At 39.3% G+C, this 7,244-nt stretch overlaps 1 long non-coding RNA gene across 1 annotated transcript in view; it reads right to left on the reverse strand.

Annotated features, from left to right (window-relative positions):
• The window catches only part of LOC148756608 (uncharacterized), a 157,491-nt gene extending 155,697 nt beyond the window's left edge, over positions 1-1,794 (reverse strand). Inside the window, exon 1 of the long non-coding RNA XR_016022705.1 lies at positions 1,411-1,794. This is a non-coding gene — a long non-coding RNA (uncharacterized LOC148756608). The remainder of the gene's footprint in view (positions 1-1,410) is intronic.
• Between the last annotated feature and the right edge of the window lie 5,450 nt (positions 1,795-7,244).

Genomic DNA, 7,244 nt, shown 5'->3' on the forward strand with positions numbered 1-7,244 from the left:
TAGGGTTAGGAATGTTCCCGACTCAGTGACCTGATTGGCTGACTATTCCTCAGGGCTTCTGAATCAAATATTTATACATCTAAATGGGAGCAACGAAAGGAAAATGGTTCATAAAGAGAGTCCCAGAGCATGTATTATTGAAATAACAGATGGAATATTATATTTTTGAAACATTCTTTCTATAAAGAAGTCTTTTGAAGTATGGTGTGGTAGGATAAACTGAGCCAAGAGTGTTGGAGAAAGAGAGAGAGAGAGAAAAAAAAAAAAGAGGTTTTATTTTCAAATGTTTGGTGTCAGCAGTGTACAGTTAGCACATGCCTGAAAAGGCATTTCTCAAAATGCACTGCAGGGCAACGCGCTTGCAAAGTCTCTGCTTTACATAACAGTGCCAGGGGAGGAGTAATCCAGAAAACTCTTGATTGTCTCCGCTCAGTTTGCGGGTATAGCCTCTCAAATCTTGACCTCCTAAATCTTTGCAGAGGGTGGATGGGCCTCTCCCCGCTGAATGTTTCACGTTTTCTAAACTGATTGAAATCTAAGCTCACGCACAGGGCATCATCTCATAAAAGCTTAATAGTAGGAGGCCACCTCCTACTTGCTGAGATTTTAGTAATAAGCAGGTTAAGATCGCGGATTTGATGCCACATAGACACTATCACCGGGTCATCTAGTCGGGGTTAAAGAATAAAAATGGAAGCATGCAATACAAGAAGAGCCAGGCAGGGGGCCAAATGAAAAATGTATCACACTTGTTTTATTTTCCTCTACATGGGAGCCTGAACCCACGACAGAATCAATAGTTCAGAATCATTCTGTTGTCTTTCCAGGAAAAATACCCCATTACTAAGCAATCAATCTGAAGTGCTCCATGGTCAGTCCAATTTCTCCGTTCATTTAGCTCTCAAGACATGGCTCAGTTATCCTGCTGGTCTCAGCTATTAACTGTCTCTGTTATATGATGATGTGATTTATTGCACAGCAACTGGCAGTTACTTGGGCCAAGGAAAGAGAGAGAATTTATAGGAACACAATTATTTTGACTTTGCATCTAGACGTGATGGGGATCGGAATAGAATTCCAGAATTCCTGGTCAAGTGTATTCTTATACTGAACAAAAGGAACAGTAACAGCCTGGGAAAAGGGGTAATGGTTCTGATGCGATAAGTAGAGAACGTTCATTGCTGTTGAAGTCCAGGCTATTGACATTTGCTGGTCAGGTGATATAGGCATTGGTAAGAGTTTTAGGATTTGGTGTTTTATGTAGGCCCTGAGCACCAAACAATAGCCAGTTGGAAAAGGGTAAAAAGCCAGTAACCTATGGCTTCTGAAAAATCAGAGTCTGCAATCAGATGGCAACCTCTGCCAAAAGAAAGAAGCAAGAAAGAGAGACAGCAACTCATTTCCACCCACCTTTGGGGCCACCTCAGAGCAAACAAGAAATGGCTCCTTGGGTGACAGCATCTGCTCGGGGAGTTGACTCAGAGGGCCTCTGAAGCTCAGGGTTCCAGCCAGCAGAAGAAAGGACTCTTGGCAGAGCCGCTTCCTGTACCTCTTTTGATCCTAGGACACAGGCTTGGAAAGGTTTCCACCAGCCTTGTGGTTTCCTGGTCGTGCGTCAGAACATTCTGGCTGAAACACTTCACTTCCTTCAGCCCGGCCCCTCCACCAATGACTCCGGCTCCATGGTTCACTCTCTCCAGCTTTGAACTAGACTCCAAGGACACTGCTGGCTGCAGCGAGAACCTTGAATGGGAGACTTGCAGCTGGGATGCTAGCACTCCTCTCCTTGCAATGGGGATCCTAAGTGGGAACAAAAATGGTTTAATGGAGTCTCACCAAAGAGCCCCTAAAGCATAGACCACTATGTGTGGTTCCCATGATCTCTTTTCAAAGACAGTCCACCATAGAATCACCTGGGCAACTGGTTAAAATACAGAGATTCCCGGTCAAGTCTCAGCCCTTCTGAACCAGAATCTCTGAGTGGGGACTGGGAGTCTGTGTTTTCAAGAATCTCCTTCACAATTCTGACATGTAGTCACTGTCTAGTATAATATTCCGAATTGCGTAAATTAGGAATCTCAGGCCCAGAAAAATTGAGTAACTTTGCTAATGTAGAACAGGTCCCAGCCACACTCTTAACCATGGAGTGTTCCTGTGTGCTTTGACTCCATGTTTCTTTCCAAAGAGGAAGGATCCTGCTGACATAGGGTCCTTTTCAAATCCCTTTCATCTCAATTCGGGTAGCATTAGAAAAATGTGTACATTCAGAACCACTAACAGAAATGGTCATGCTTTTGTTCATTTGTTTTTGGTGACGAGTTTTACATGATGGGACCTGAGACACTGGCAGTGTGGCTAGCTCACATAAATGAAAAAGGAATTCCTCAGACACCCAGTGAGAGGTAACTACCTACAGCCATTCAAACATTTCAGGGTTATTTATAGAACAAGGTTTCTGTTGGGTGATACGGGAGAGTGGTACGGAATTGGAAGCGTTGAACAGAAGACCAAAGATTTTCCCAATGAAAATGGGTGATTTTCCTCTTGAAATTGAATGGTGTTAGAAAGACTAAATTTTGCAATGGCTCAGAACTAGCATAAGTTGAAAATAGCACCAAGACTAATATATGTTTTTATCATTCACATGTTTACAGACCCGTGCACACTGTGCCAGGAGTCAGACTATCTCAGAGAAGTCATAATCCCATGTGACTAAGTGCTTAACGGTAAATGCACGGAAGACATTATTTCTAGAGAGGGCAAGACCAAAACTGTGGCTGCTAATACAACTTTGGGAGTCTGATATACATAAATCAAAATCCCAGATCTACCTCTGACTAGCTGTGTGGCCTTGAGGAAGTTATTTAACTTCTTTGAGTCTTAAGTTCCTCATCTATAAAATAAAGCCTGACAGGACTCTTAGGAATCTTAAAGCACGGCAAGGAAAGGGAAGTGAGGGGGTGTTGAGGTTATTGAAGAAAACAAACGGCAGAGGGAAACATGCAGGTAAACCAAGATTATCCAAGGAGAATATATTTAGACTAACGAGACTAAAAGGGTAACACACTAAACATATTTTGTATGATAATTTACCTAAAATCTCAAATTAAGTTTTGCTACTGAATCCCCAAAGTCCTGTCCTGTACCCACAGACAAACTCTACCCAATCCCAGGAACATGCAGACATTGTGGAACACAGCTAGAATATACGCATTGGATCAGCGTCATGAAATGTAGGATTTTTATCTGTTTTGTTCACTCCCATGCCTAGTGTTTAGTTGTAGAATGAAGGAATGTGTTGGTGAGACCTACTAAGGGCTCAAAGCCTTGATACTTCAACAAGGGAGGAGGTTGATGAATACATAAGGAGTATGTAAATATCTCTGTGCCTTCTGGGTGATGGTCTACCCTGTAAGCCATAACAACCAAAGGATGAAGAAAGTTGCCCTGTTATGTTACCAAAATCCCTTCAACTCTACATTGATACCAATAAAACTGGGGAACAATTGCCTAGAGAGAAGTTCTGATATTAGTAACAAACTGACCAATAAATAGGTATTACTGTTAGTATCTCAAATTAGATGACATGTCAAGAAAGCCAAAGTTTGCCCTGAACGTTTTCAAAAATATTGCTACCGTGTAATGGAAATTTGGTGGCCAGTTATGAGAAGTAGAGAGTAATTTAATAAATCCTTCTTGTGTTAGAAATGGAGTTCAAAGCCATTACATTTTAGAAAGAAAGGAAGGAAGGACACAGGGAGGGAAAGGAGAAAGAAGGGAAGAAAGAAGGAAAGAAGGAAGGAAGGAGGGAGGGAGGAGAGAAGAGAGGAAGGAGAAAAGAGGGAAAAGAAAGAAAGAAGAAAGGAAAGAAGGGAGGGAAAAAGAGAGGGAGGGGAATAAAATCAACAAAGAAAGCACAGGATCATATTCTTAAACCAAATTGTAAGTAAGCTGAAACCTGCGGTTATTTTCTAACTTATTTTCTCTTAAAATATCCTTAGCATAACAGGTCAAGTTAGTGACTAAAATGAGTCAAGCTGTCACAAAGAACATGAGTCCGTAGTTCCTACTTTACAACCCTCTCTGTGTGCCCAGTGCCTGATCAATGGAAGTGACACAGCATGCGGGTGTGAGCTCAAGCTTGGGGTCAGGGAGACGAGGGGTTTGCACCTCCTTCGCTCTGTGATTTCAAACAAGCCACTTATCCTGATGGAGTCTCAGTTGTTTTTGTTTTTCTGCAAAAGGGAGTTAAGAATACACACCTCACAGCAATTTTGTAAAGTCTGATCCAGAATCTTGTACGCTCTACAGGCTCAACACATGGTAACTACCGTTTTCATCATCATCGTTAATTGAGATGTTGAAATATCTCAGATTTATCATTTAAAAATGTGTTGCGTGATCTGGTATGAAAAATGGAGCTGGGAAATATATTCATTGCTGGGCCCCTGGGAGAAAGATCTGAAAGCTCTATTCCCCTGCAGTAGTTGCCATGGTTATATTTAGTTTTTATAATAGCCTTATGCTCACAAACTGCATGCAACTTTTGCTCTCCTTTGCAACCGACCTTCTGGTTACACAGAATAAATTTTACCTTTTGCTGATTGAGCAATGAAAGCAAAGAGAAATAAAGTACTTGGCCTTGGATCATACAATGAGCCATAATTATCATAATTCCCAAAATCCCACTCCCTGGTTTAGCCAAACAAACTAAGGTTTCCAAGAGGCTTAACAGTGAGTCAACCCTGGAGACATTTTGGACAATTTTAAAACAATTCTAGTATATGTTGTATTTCTTATTTTGTACAAAACAGTGAACTGAAATAGAATTAGGGAATGTAAAGCAGTGTCATGAAGGAAGTAAGGGATCTTTTAGGTTCTGCTGTAAAAACAAGGTAGATTTGATTCATGAGCTATAGGAAGATTATTCTGCCAACAGAGACCCAAAAGAGTGAGGTTAGTTTCAGAGAAGATATGATTAACGTAATCTGTGTGGTTACTAAGGTGGGTGCATGGAGACCTAAACATTTTTAAATAGAATCAGAAGCACTGGGTCACATTCTGAAAGGTCAGAGAATAGAGTACAAAGAACTTAGAAATGGGAATAAGGAGACCTGGCTCGGTCCATCAGTTATTAACTTGCTTTCTGGAAATCACACAAATTATCCAAATGAAGATCGGTTATAAGGATACAATAAGAGTGTCTTTTTAAAAAGTGTTTTAAAAACCTCTTCTGCTAAAAAAAAAAAAAAAAAAAAAAAAAAAAAGCAAAACAAAACAACAACAACAAAAAACATTTATTAAAAATGTAGCCCCGAAGAAATCCCATTCTTTTTTACCCACAAATAGATGTTTATTAACCATTAGGTTTTAGATATCATAAAGCATTCAAAGACCTACCTACCAAAAACATGGGTTCTACACTTAGAAAATTTAGTTAGAGGGTTAAAACATAAAAGGATCCAATTATATAAAGATAAATCAAGACATAATTTGATAAGCTACTAAAAGATTTCCACAGAAGACTGCTGTAGAAATCCATGCATATTGATGAGAAAGCAGCTGAAAGCTAGAATAGCTGAGGAATGTAAAGTAAAATGAAGTTGGATTTGAGATCAGACATGCAGGATTTAAAGTGTTAAAATGGAAGTGTAGGTTTTTGTGTTGTTTTTTTAAAATATATATATTATACTGAAGAGTTAGGAATTTACCTTATGGACGCTGGACAGTATCTAAAATTTTGTCTAGCAATGAATCTTCTGGAAGATTCATCTAACAAAAGTGGTTTGAAAGGAGAGTAGAAGCAAGGAGAATCATAAGTTATTTGTGATAGTTCAAATATTACAACAAGGACCTGAAATACAGAGATGGTTGTGAGAGTTAAAATGAAACCAAGCTTATGAGATGAGAGATTTCTTGGGGGGAAAAAAAAATCTACAAGATCTGACAATTGATTAGACAGAGTAAGTAAAGATCAGGACAAAAATTAGGCAAGAGTAACTGTGGTTTTAAGCCTAAGTTTAGGAGAACATGGTATCATACATAGACCTCAGCTATTAAAAGGACAACATTTTAGTAAATTTGAGAAACAAAATAAATTCAGTATAGTGCATAGGGAGTGCTAATAGCTCTAGAAATTAGTACTGGCAGGTATGCTCCGAGATGTCACAAGAAATCAAAGACAGAGAAAATCAGATACAAAAAATGTAGGGCCATCTTTGGCAATCCCAATTGTCTGTCAATATGATATCTACCTCGTAGATAGGCATCATCCACTATGACATAAGCAGCATATCTTCACATGGTCTTAGGAAAATGAAAAGCACAGTTTGCTTAGATGGTACCAAAACCTGGGTGCCCTAAGGTTTTTCAGAATGTATATGGAATACGTCAACAGAATAACTTTTGTTACAGGACATTCTAAGAATGATGTATTATCCTGATAACTGACAACACATACCTTTATAATTGTGGCAGGCAGAACAATGGTTCTCCCAAAGGTGTTTATGTCCTAACCCTTGGAACCTATGAATATGTTACTTTACACGGCAAAAGAGACTTCGCAGGGGTAATCAGGTTAAGAATCTTGAGATGGGGGGATTCTCCTGGATTATTTCATGGTCTCAATGTAATCACAGGGTCCTTTTTTGGTGAAAGGTGGGGGGGCAGAAGAGTCAGAGTCAGAACTCGATTGGAAGACGTTACGCTTCTGACTCTGAAGATGGAGCAAGTAGCCACGAGCCAAGGAATGCAGGCGACCTCTAAAAGCCGGAAAGGTCACAGAAACAGATTCTCCCCTAGAGCCGCTAAAAGGGATGTAGCCCTGTCCACACGTTCATATTAGCCCAATGAGACTCTTGCTGAACTTCTGATCTACCAAACTGTAAGATAATAAATCTGTGTTTGTAAAGCCACTAAGTTAGAGGTAACTTGTTACAGAAGCAATAGGAAACTCATACAATAATATTACATCCATTTTCTGAGTAATATTAGCTCATTGCAGAAAGTTTAAAAACTATAAAAAAGATTTTTAAAAACAATATATAAAGTTCAAACTTATTTTTCTGACCATAACAAAATAATTAGTATCTGACTTACCTTCCTGTCATCTGCAGCTAACATTGGACAAAATAGAAGAAATACAAAAATGGAAAAAAAAAAAATCTTTTCAGACACAGGACTGTAGTCTCTACAAGAAGTGAAGAAAATTAGGTGAGTTTTACAATCCCTCAACTTTATTCCTG

Source organism: Rhinolophus sinicus, chromosome 11, assembly GCF_057876585.1.
Source record: "Rhinolophus sinicus isolate RSI-liver-muscle chromosome 11, RSI-T2T, whole genome shotgun sequence".
In the NCBI taxonomy this organism is placed as follows: Eukaryota; Metazoa; Chordata; class Mammalia; order Chiroptera; family Rhinolophidae; genus Rhinolophus; species Rhinolophus sinicus.